Below are 12290 nucleotides of genomic sequence, written 5' to 3'. Positions count from 1 at the left end.
CCTTCTCGTCATGCTGGAAGAAGAGTTGCATGGCGTAGTAAAGCTTGTCCTGAGTGGGTGAGATCAGCACTACTCTAGCCCTCGCGCCCTTGTGCGCAAAGGCGCCATCAAAATAAATGACCCAGCTATCTGGTGCCTCACTTCCTAGGGAGGTGGACCGGTATTCTCCTTCCTCAAGAGCCGGGGCATCTGTCCATTCCTCCACAAAATCGGCGAGTGCAGCTCCCTTGATGACCCTGGTGGTGCTGAACTCTAGCTAGAACGCTTGCAGCTCGATGTTCCATTCAGCGACCCTTCTGGCCGAGTTTGGGCTCCTGAGTACCCTCTCCAATGGGTAAGATGAGACGACCTTGATGGGGTGCCCCTGGAAGTAGTGTCGCAGCTTGCGCGAGGCCACCAAGAGTGCGAGCAGGAGCTTTTGCGGCATGGGGTAGCGTGCCCTTGCGTCCCGCAGTACGGTTGTCGGGGGTTTGGTGCGACATATGCCAATGGATGGCTTATCATGGTGGGCGCGAGTAGAACGTCGCCGGTGCCTGGAAACGGTATGAGGCGAAGACATGCACGCCGGCGAATCTTACCCAGCTTTAGGGCTCTCTAGGGAGATAATACCCCTACTGTTGCTTTGCGGGGTCTCCGCATGATCACTATGGCCAAGTGTTTACACGGTTGCTCCTTGAGCTGTTTCTTAGAGGTAGGATAGGGCAAGGCTAGCTCTTTCCTTCTATCTGGTATGGTCTAGAGCTACTGGGTTCCAACCCTTTGCATGGGTGCCCTCGGGGGTTTATATAGGCCTACCCCCTAGGGGTACAATGGTAATTCGTCTGGGCGCAGGCCCAGCCGTCAGTGCCTTTGGCCTCTGATTTCTTCGCCGACTGCTGGGGCCCGCCGGTTGGTGGGCCCTGCCGACTGGTCTAGTACGGAGCCGACAGGCCGCATCCGCCGCGGGCGGGTCTTGCCGGCTGTTGATTACTGTAGCCATGCTTCTGATGACGCGGGCTTGGTCATGGGGTCGTGGCAACAGTCCCGCCGCCTGACGGGCGATCACTATTGCCACTCCCCATCACATCTTGATTAATGGCGCATGGGGCCCAGGGGAGGGATCGGCCGACTCCCCAGGCCGACTCCTGATGGATCCGACTGGCGGTCCTCTCGCCGTCTCCTAGGGTCTCACTGACTGGTGGGACCTGCCGCTTCCGGGCCATTCAGACAAGCTGTCGTGGGTGCAGGACTCGGTACTATGGTGCTGATGTCAGGGCCGGCAGGGCAACAGTGCCATGCCGCACGAAGATCTTCCCGAGTACGGCGTGCTGTGGCCATGCCTGCCCTTGGTAAGGGGCGGGAGTGGGCTTCACTGTAGCCACGCCCCTGCCCCGTCCCCTTCGATGAGGTCATGGGTTTGTTGGAGTCGCCTACCGACTCCCCAAAGCCGGCTTCTCTGGAGGTCGTCCCTGGGACTCGGCCGTGAGCGGGCAGTCGGCCGCCCTGCTGTCGACTCCTCAGGAGGCGGCTCTTCGCCCTGGGGTCTTGAGGGGCGCAGCCTGCCCCGATGTCTTGAAAGGTTATGGGACTCGGGTTGGCCTACCCGTGTCCCATTACTCCGACAGTAGTCCCCGAAGCTGGTGAGGCGCCGCGGGCAATCGGCCGAGAAGCCTCAGCAGTTTCTCTTTTCGGGTGCTCAACACATGGTCTTTGACTGACTTCTGTCGGGCCGTCTAGAAGGAGTCGGACTTGCTCAACTCGGACTCACTTAATTCCGACTTGCTCAGTATTTCGAACGTCGCGGCGGGATTTTAAGTGGCGTGCTAGCTAAGCCTCCAGGCCGCCGCCCGTTCTTGGCCTGTCACGCGAGGGCACGTGGCCAGGCCGTCCTGCCAGCCTACGCGTGCGACGGGACAGGCCCATAGGCGGGGCCCGCCACTACCGCGCCTCGGCGCCCGAGCGGATCCGCTGCGGCCTCGGTGGACGGTTGGGATTCCCGTGGAGTTACTGCGCGCAGTAACTTTACATGGATCATGGGGGTCATGGGGTTGTGGGCGAAATAAATCCCCACGTCCGCCCCCTCGGCTTCGCAGCCCACGGGGCTATAAGTAGGGGGAAGAGGGGGGCACGCGCGCCCCTCCTTCCCACTACGTTCTCTTCCTCCTTGCTGCTCCTCGCTCTCCTCCTTCCTCTTCTCTTCTTCGCTCCGCCTCACGCCCAAGCTCCGGCGAATGCTGCGGCGACAGCTCGCGATGAATTCTTCCTCCGCTGCCGCGCCTCCCCCAGTGCGCTCCGGCACCTGGGACGGTTTCGAAGTTCATGAAGACCACATTGAGTTCCTCCGCCGGACCCGTCGGCTTCCCGGCGAGGATCGCGTGCAGGTGCGTCTTGCGCCGGAGGGGGAGATTTCCCCCGCACCGCAAGAGGGCGAGCGGGTCATCTTCCGCTCGCACTGCCTGCGCGGGCTGGGGCTGCCGGCGAGCAGTTTTTTCCGGTCCTTCCTGGAGTTCTACGGTCTCCAGCCGCACCACCTCACCCCCAACATAGTGGTGCTGTTGTCCGCCTTCGTGGCCCTGTGCGAAGGCTTCCTCGGAGTCCTCCCCACCCTCGAGCTCTGGGGGGGGGGGGGTTCTTCTTCTCCAAGCTCGGCACCCAGGCCGCGGGCGTGCCGGCTCAGTGCGGCGCCTTCATCTTCGTGTGAAGGTCAGGGGCCGACAATCCCTTCCCCTCCATCTCACTGATAAAGTCGGTGAATATGTGGCAGAGATCCTACTTCTACGTCAGGAACGTCGCCATGAGGGCCGACTGGGTCAACCTGCCGGCTTTCGAAGCCGGCCCGCTGGCTGGGAGACTGCCCAACTGGTCGTACCGGGCCTGGTCGCTGACGCCTACGGGAGCCGGCGCCATCACGCGACTCCGAGTGCTGACGCAGTCGGAGGGTCTGACTGGTCCGGACCTGCTGGCCGCCTTTGTTTCGCGCCGAGTTCTCCCACTCCAAGGCCGCCCTCACATGATCAGATGAGTGGGCACCACGATCCGAGTCGGATGTGCACCAAGGACATGCTTCACGAAGAGGTGGCCTTCATGGTGAACTACCTCTCGGACAGCAGACTCCTGGAGGACTGGCGATTTGGCAAGGAGCCGTACTCTCGCGCCAACCCCCCGCCCGTGGTGAGTCGCCTTTTTTTTCTTTCTTTAGATTGTCTTCTTCTTGCCGAGTTTTGTTTTGACCAGTCTGCTTTGGTTAGAATCCCCTTCTTCACCCACCAGCCGGCACCTCGGGGCCGGCCCGTGAGTTCCTCGCTGACCGGGCGGAGAGCGACGTCGATGACCCCGATCTGGGGGCGGCGGCTCTGGAAGACGACTCCGAGGGAGGAGGAGGGACAGCAGGTGACTTCAGCCTTCGACTACCTTCGCCGACTGGCCTGAAGACAACACCGAGGGAGAAGTCACCCCTCGCCATCGGCCAGGAGCCAGCCAGCCTGGCGCGGGCTCTTCTGCCGCACCGGGCGCTCCAGGTGGCGGGAAGAAGTGCAGGGCCGTGCCGACCTTGTTTGGCAGTCGGCCGAAGAAGCCCAAGGGCTCAGCTACGGCGACCCGACGGGACAAGGCAGCCGCGAAGGCCATCCGCTTCCGTAAGGAAGTGAAGAAGCCACCGTTGGTCTCCGAGTAAGTATTCTGTCTTCAAAGTTTTATTCTTTCTTTGTGATTTGTCTGAGTCTCTGCTTGCCCCTCTTGCTTCAGGGCTCCCCTCTCTCTTGAGCGGGTCGCCGCCGCCTCCATCATGGGGTCAGCGGAGACGTCTGCCACCACTCAGCGGATTGACCCCGCTGCTGACCTCCGGGAGGCGACGGACCGGAATGCGCAAGAGAAGCGCAACGAAGAAGAGGCCCTCCGCCTGGAGAAGGCGGAGGCCGACAGGGCGGAGGCCTCCGCTAAGAAAAAACTAGCGGAGGCCGAAGCCGCCGCCGCGGCGAAGCAGCGGGCTGAGGAAGCCGCACGCCACCAGTCGGCAGTGCTCGTCACCCCGTGGAACTCTGCGCCGCCGCCTCCGGAGTTCACGGGGCCAACTGGAGAAGCCGGCGGGGAGAACCCCGTCGAGGAGAGGGAAGGCGGTGACCCCTCTACTCCGGACATGAACGTTCCGCCGCCGCCTCCGCCGCCATCTGAAGGCGCGCAAGGCGAGCAGCCAGCGGACCCTCCGGTGCCGCCGACCGAAGACGAGGCCGTGGCGAGGCTACTCCTCCAAGTCGGCTCGCCAACGCGCCATCGTCTGGAGAAGGCGACTTCGGCACCCTGCCCCTGGAAGCCGGCACCGCCAGCTCGGCGGCCCTAGACGCCGAAGCGACGAGCGCCGCACCTATTGGGTGGGTGCGAGGAGGCAGCACAGGGCCGCTGAACCGGGCGCTCCTGGACATCCAGGCGAAGCTCCATGCTGAGGGCGACGCTCTCCAGAGTTGCACCAAGGCGTTCCTAGCATCGCGGGCAGCCATCCGGGTATGTTTTTTTCCTTTGGTCTTAGTTTTCTTGTTCCTCTCTGTGGGGGCGCGCCAGCGCACCCACTGGGTGTAGTCCCCGAGTTTCGAGCCGGCTGCTGAGCAGGCGGCCCGGAACTCCAATTGATGAACTTATGGGTACTAACTTTGTCTGAAATGCTTGTCGCAGGATTACCACAACCTCCGCGTCACTGCCTTCAACCGTAACGTTGAAGAGCTGGGAAAGTGGACCGCCGACTTGGCGGAGAGCCGGAGTAAGTCCTTTTTTCTTCTCTGAGGGCGCGCGCTAGCGCACCCGCGGGCTGTAGTCCCCGAGATTTGGGCCAGCTGCTGAGCAGTCGGGCCGGATCTCCCCGGGGACCTACTTTATTGACGACTGTTATCTTTCTTCCTTTTCTTCAGGAGCTAACGCTGCTCTTCAATAGCAGCTGAGCGATGCCAACTACGCCCTGCGCGCCAAAGGGGAGGAGTGCAGCAGGCTCGCCACAGAGCACGATCTGCTGGCCACTCAGTTGGCAGAGCAGAAGGAGCTGCTTGTGAAGTCGCAGAGGGAGGCGGAGGAGACGGAAACCGCCCTCTTGGCCGAGTTCGAGAGCGAGCGCTCCTCCTGGTCTGACAAGAAGGCGCTGCTATCCTCCGGCTTCCACGAGATTGAAGACATCATTGATGGTGAGTCTCTTTATTTTCTTTCTTCGAGCTGCCGATTTAAATCGTGCTGACTCCTGGTTTTTGACTAGCTTCCTCGTTTCTTCGCGTCTTTGCAGACTTCTTCCCTGGGCAGTCGCAGGCCGCCATCCAAGCCATCGAGGCCGACCGTGAAAGTCGAAGGGCGGAGGGCGCAGAGATCGCTGCCGATGCCCCCGAACTCTTGACGAGCACATCCTGAGCATCGAGGCTCGCCTCCGGCCGGCTCACCGGATGCTGCGCCGGCTTCAGCGCGTCGGTGCCCAGGCGATTGCCGCCCTTTGGCCGGATATGCAGGCTCCGCGCACCCCCAGCCTGACGGCCAACTGGCTGGAGTTCGCGGCTGGTCGTCTTGAGGCCTGGAAGGGCTCTTCGGCCCGGGTTGGAGCGCGCCGGGCCTTGGAGTTTGTCAAGGCGTGGTACCCTGGGCTGGATCTAGACCGGTTGGCCACGCTTCGGTCGGAGGCCCAGCCGGAGCTGGCGGCCGCGGAAGATGCCCTCGTCAAACGTGTTGCGGCGATCGCCGAGTATACTGACACCAGCATCTTCATCCCCGAGCGGTCTGAAGACGGCGAGGATGAACCCAGACTACGGCGAAGACTCGGCGGAGCTGATTGGCTCCAGCGTCGAGGAGGAGGACGAGGCGAAGGATGGAGGCGAGGCGGAGGCACCAGAAGACAGAGCAGACGACCAGCCTCAGCCCGACCGCGCCTCCAGCAACGAGCTGCGTGCGACCGAGTCGACTGCCACCAGAGGTGATCAAGCCGAGACTAGCCAGCCAGCTGCCCCGACGCCTGACGCTGGCGCCTCCTCCGACCCTCGGAATCCGTCTGCTGCCTCCTAAGCTGCCGCTGTATCTTTTATTTTATCTGCTTCAGTAGTCTTTGAAGAACTTGTTAATTTGCACAATTCCACCCGCGGGGTGTATTTTGAACCTCTACTGGACAATTTGGCCAAGGGCCTATGTTATGTAAATATATATATATATATATATATATATATATATATATCTTTTCTTGCTCATTGTTCTTTTGGCTTTTTTCCTTTGTCGCTTTCTCTTAGTTGCCTGCCTTGCCAATCGGACAGCCGCTCTGCGGACTGTTGCTGGATCAAGTGCTAGGCTACTTTGGGAAAGCAAGTACTTAGCCGATTTCAAGATTTTTTTTGAGCAAGTTGGATAGGAAGCGGCAGTTCGACTATCCGAGAGTCGGTTTGCGAGAAAGGCTGGAAGCCGTCTTGAGCTATGTTTTATGCTTTGAGTCCTTGGCCATTTTTCATGCGAATGCCCATTCTACCTTACTGCTGCCCACGGTACAGTCGCTCTGCGAGCTGCGGCTTCTGACAGGAGACGGTTTGGGTGTTTACACACTACTTGCCCGACTGTATGAAGCATTTCATAGTGCAAGGCGGCAAGTCCCCAGGCCGATTTGTCGAGCCCGATGCCAAACGGCATAAAAAGGACTAACATACTTGCAGTCATAATTTTTATTATACAGACAAAAGAGGGCAGTCCCCAAGCTCGCCGCGGGGGGCCCGAAGTCTTGGTTCTTTAATACAAAAGGTAGCGTGGTACATACTGCATCAGCTATAAAACCTTCGGAGGAGATTTGCATTCCATGGCCGCTCTGTCTCCTTGCCGGAGTCATCCCTCTTGCGTGCTCGGGGCTTCTGAGCGTTGATCAGGTAGTAGGAATCATTGCCCAGTACTTTGCTGATGATGAAAGGGCCTTCCCAAGGCGCCGACAGCTTGTGCTGGCTGGCTGTTCGCTGGATCAGCCAGAGCACAAGGTCGCCTTCTTGGAAAGATCTTGGCCTGACCTTCCTGTTGTGGTACCGGCGCAGGCTTTGTTGGTAGATGCTGGACCGGCTGAGTGCCAACAGCCGGCCCTCTTCCAGCAGATCGATGTCGTCTTGTCGTGCTTCTTCTGCTTCCTCCACGGTGTACATGGTGACTCGTGGGGAGTTGAACTCTATGTCCATTGGGATGATGGCTTCGGCACCATGGACGACGAAGAAGGGCGTGAAGCCGGTTGACTTGTTTGGAGTCGTGCGCAGACTCCAGAGGACGGCTGGCAGCTCGTCGAGCCAACGCCAGCCGAGCGCTCCAGAGTCTCGATCAACCGAGGCTTGATGCCGGACAGGATGAGGACGTTTGCTCGCTCCACTTGGCTGTTTGACTGCGGGTGGGCGACGGATGCTAGGTCCAGTCAGATGCTCTGTGTTGCGCAGAAACGGGCCAAGGCGCCTTTGGCAAAATTGGTGCCGTTGTCGGTCATGATGCTGTGTGGTATGCCATACCGAATTGTGATATCGGTGATGAAAGTCACGGCAGTTGGACCGTTGAGTTTCTTAATTGGCTTCGCTTTTATCCACTTGGTGAACTTGTCCGCTGCGACAAGTAGGTGAGTTAAACCACCTCGTGCTGTCTTGAATGGTCCCACCATGTCTAGACCCCATACTGCGAAAGGCCAGGCAATGGGGATGGTCTTGAGCGCAGAAGCCGGCTGGTGCGGCTTGGAGCTGAACTTTTGGCATCCTTTGCATTTTTGGACCAACTCCTTGGCCTCTTCTAAGGCAGTCGGCCAGAAGAAAACATGCCTAAAGGCTTTGACGACGAGTGCTCTTGAAGCCGCATGGTGGCCACATTCGCCTTGATGGATGTCTTTGAGAATCGCTTGGCCTTGCTCTGGCTCTACGGAGCGCTGGTAGACACCAGTGACGCTACGCCTGACCAGCTCTCTATTGACTATGGTATAGGCTGCCGCCCAGTGTTGTACTTGGCGAGCTGAGGTCTCCTCAGTTGGTAGCTCTTTGTTCACTAGGAATTTGAGGATGGGCTGGGCCCATGAGGGTGCTGCTATTTCTTCGACTACCAGAACTGCGACTTGGACGAGGGCGGCTGGGCTAGGAGGCGGCGGGTTGGAGTCAATAGCCGCTTGCTGGATTGATGAAGTCCCCAGGCCGACAGGCGCGGTCCTTGGGCCGAGTTCTGGAATCTTCGAGTCCGCCACCGCAGTCCCCGGGCCCGGTTCCGCAGTCCCTGGGCTAGCCTCGACTGTGGCAGCTCCGGAGTCATCTGCCGAGATCCTCGTGCCACCTGCCAGGGCTCTGGAGTCAGATCCGATGTCTTCGGGAGGAGCCGGTACGAAGATGGAGTCTTATTCTGGCGAGGGCTTGACGGACGGCTTGAGAAGGCGTTGAAGGACGACACCAGATGGTATTGCTTGGCGGGTAGAGCCGATTCGTGCCAATGCATCTGCTTGGCCGTTGTCATTCCTTGGTATATGAAGGAACTCGCATCCTTCGAAATACCCGCTGAGTTGCTGCACGAGGAAACGGTAGCTCGCCATGTTTGCATCTTTCGCATCCCAGTCGCCGGATGATTGCTGGACCACTAAGTCCGAGTCACCATAACACAAGATCCGGTGGATGCCAAGCTCTTTGGCAAGCCGGAGCCCGTGGATGAGCGCCTCGTACTCGGCGACGTTATTGGAGGCGGCAAAGTGGATTTGCAGCGCATACTTGAGCTTGTCGCCTTCGGTAGAGGTGAAGACGACGCCGGCTCCCAAGCCACTGCGCATCTTGAGCCGTCGAAATGCATCCGCCAATGGGTGGAATCAGGTGCTGGAGGCAGGTACTGGGTCTCGGCCCAGTCGACGAGGAAGTTGGCCAGTGCTTGTGATTTGATAGCGGTGCGGGGCTGGTAGTAGATGGTGTAAGGAGCCAGCTCTATGGCCCACTTGGCCACTCGACCAGAAGCATCTCGGCTACCGATGATCTCGGCAAGTGGGGCCATGCAGACCATCGTGATTGGATGCTCTTGAAAGTAAGGCTTCAATTTCTTGGCAGCAAAGTGTACGCCATAGCACATCTTCTAGTAGTGGGGGTAGTTCTGCTTGGAGGTCGACAGTACCTCGCTCAGGTAATATACTGGTCTCTGGACAGGCCACGCCTTGCCTTCCTCCTTGCGCTCCACTACAATGACTGTGCTGACTACCCGGCTGGTGGCGGCGATGTACAGGAGCATAGGTTCCTTGGGAATCGGAGCCGCCAGGACAGGCGGAGTAGTCAACATCTTCTTCAACTGGTGAAAAGCTTCGTCCGCCTTATGGTTTGATTCAAAAAAAGTGGTCTTCTTCATGAGTTGGTAGAAGGGAAGAGCTTTCTCGCCCAACCGACTGATGAATCGGCTGATGGACGCTAAGCAGCCGGTGAACTTCTGCACATCCAAAGTCGGCTGGGTACCTCCATTCTCTCGATGGCCTTGATTTTTACTTGGTTGCATTCTATGCCGCATTCAGAGACCAGGAAACCTAGCAGCTGGCCGGCTGGTACTCCGAAGACACACTTCTCGGGGTTGAGCTTGATCTGGAACCAGCGCGGGTTCTCAAAGGTCTCCTTGAGGTCTTCTAGTAGTGTTCCACGCTTTTCCGTTTTCACCACTACGTCGTCCACGTAGACGTGGGCGTTCCTGCCGAGATGCTTGAGGAGACACTTCTGCATGCAACGCTGAAAGGTGGCGCCAGCATTCCTCAAGCCGAACGTCATGGTGAGGTAGCAGAATGCTCCAAACGGCGTGATGAAGGCGGTCTTCAATCTGTCAGCCGGGTTCAGCTTGATCTGGTGATATCCTGAGTATGCATCCAAGAAACTCAATAGCTCGCATCCGGCTATGGAGTCTATCACCTGATCGATTCTTGGTAGAGCAAATGGGTCCTTGGGGCAGGCCTTGTTGAGGCTCTTGTAGTCAATACACATTCGCCACTGCTTGTTCTTCTTTAGTACCAGGACCGGATTTGTCAGCCACTCCGGAAAGAAAACTTCCATAATGAAGCTGACTGCTAGGAGTCGGGCTATCTCTTCTCCGACAACTCTTATCTTCTCTTCTGATAAGCGGCACAGGGGCTGCCTGACCGGCTTTGCATCAGATCGGACATGTAACTTGTGCTCGGCGAAATCCGTCGGTACACCTGGCATGTCTTTGGGGGACCATGCGAAGATGTTCCGATTCTCACGGAGGAAATCGACGAGCTCGCCTTCCTATTTGCTGTCGAGGTTTGCACCTACGACGGTGTACCTCTCTGGGTGCTCCGGATCCAAGGGTATCTTCTTTGTCTCTTTAGCCGGCTTGAACAAACCCTCAGCCTCCGACTCTTTTGGGCTAGCCGATACCTCAGGCTGCTTGCCGGCCATCGCCACAACTCGCTCAAGGAGCCGCTTCTCGGCCGTGATTACCAGGGACTCGGCCTGCCGACTGCTCTCAGCTGCGCAAGCAGACGACTTCCGGTAGTCGCCTGCCATAGTCAGAATTCCCCTGGAACTGGGCATCTTCATCTTGAGGTAAGCGTAGTGGGGGACCGCCATGAACTTGGCCAAGGTGGGTCGGCCAAGTAGCGCATGGTATGGGCTCTCAAGGTCCACCACCTCAAACCAAACAGACTCTCTTCGGAAGTGATCTTTGTCCCCAAAGAGGACGTCCATCAGGATCTTGCCGATCGGCGAGCAGGAAAGCCCAGGTACAATGCCGTGGAACACTGTCCGGCTGCTCTGAAGCTATCTTTGCTTGATTCCTAACTTCTCCATGGTATCCTTGTACAGGATATTGATGCTGCTGCCCCCATCTATCAGAACTCACGAGAAACGTGCGGCCCGTTTGTCCGTAGCAAAGGTGGCGTCCAGGACCAAGGCGTAGGAGCCCGGACTCGGCATCACTTCTAGGTGGTCAGCCCTGCTCTAGCTGATGGGCTTCTCAGACTAGTGCATGAACTCTGGCGTCTCTGAGGCTACTGCGTTCACCTCTTGTCGCTGCAGCCGCCTGCTGCGTCGATCATCAGCCCTACTGGTGAACACCACGTAGGCTCTGTGTTCTTCAGGGTATTCGTCTTGTACTGCACCGACTGGCCTGACTGCCGGCTGCTGGGGCAGAGGCGGAGGCGGCTGCCCAGCAGGCGGGGGTGGCAGGAGGCCGTCTCCCTTGGCGATCTTGGTGAGCTAGTGGCACTTCCGGGTGGTGTGATTCGACGACTTTGCGAAGCTATGGAACTTGCAAGGTCCATCCAAGGTCTGCTCATAGGAGAAGGCCGGCAACCAGTTAGGCTTGCCGCCTTTCTGTCGCTTGGGCGGAGGCTGCTCTTCTGGCTGCTGAGCTTCAACGGTCGCGACCTGCCAGCTGCTGGAAGCCGGCTGCGGGGCCTTGCGCTTGTTGTCGCCCTACTGTTGTCGCCGGCCGGCGTCTGCCACTAGAGTTCTTGGAGCTTGATGAGCCACTTTGCCAGTTGTGCTGATTTGAATTTCCGCCTTCATGGAGGAGTCGGCCGTGGCGTACTTGTCCGCTATGATCAGCAGCTCGTCGAGGGTTTCTGGCTCGTCGCAGAGGAGCTTGTGCTTAAGGAGGGTGCCTTCTTGGCACCCGGCTGTGAAGTACTCGATGGCCTGCACCTCGTGCACACCCTCACAGGAATTCCAGAGCTCAGCCCAACGCGTGAGGTAGTCGAGAGTCGACTCGTCAGGACCTTGCACGCACAAGGAGAGCTGACGAGGCTTGGGAGGACGCTTGTACGTGCTGGTGAAGTTCCGGACGAACACTTCGGTGAAGTCGACCCAGCTGTTGATGCGGCGGGGCTTTAGGCTGTTCAGCCATGTCCGAGCCATGCCCTGGAGCATGAGCGGAACGTACTTTACGGCGACACGCTTGTTGCCGTTTGCTATGCTGACAGCCGTGGAGTAGTCGACTAGTCAGTCTTCCGGCTTCACGGAGCCGGTATACTTGGGCGTGTCTCTTGGGAGCATGAACCCTCTGGGAAAGGGCTCGTCCCGAATGCGGGGCCCGAAACAAGGCGGACCCAGCTCATCTTCTCCTTCCAGCGCCAGGGACCGGTGAAGTCGGTCGATCCGGTGGCGGGCGTCATTCTCTCCAACTCCCTCTCGGCGGCCAAGGCGGTCACCGAGAGTCGGATGGTCAACAGGCGGCAGGGAGACTCGCCTCTCCTTACGTTGAGGGGGAGGCGGACAGTCGTCCCGTCGTTCCACTGCTCTCGGACAGCCATCTCGGTCGCGCTCTATGGTAATGCGAGTCCGACTGTGGCTGACAGCCGGCTCCTTGTCCTTTCTTCCTCGGGCGTCGCCAGTCGG

This window comes from Triticum dicoccoides, chromosome 6A (assembly GCF_002162155.2).
Source record: "Triticum dicoccoides isolate Atlit2015 ecotype Zavitan chromosome 6A, WEW_v2.0, whole genome shotgun sequence".
NCBI classification, from domain to species: Eukaryota; Viridiplantae; Streptophyta; class Magnoliopsida; order Poales; family Poaceae; genus Triticum; species Triticum dicoccoides.
This window is presented reverse-complemented; position numbering follows the sequence as displayed.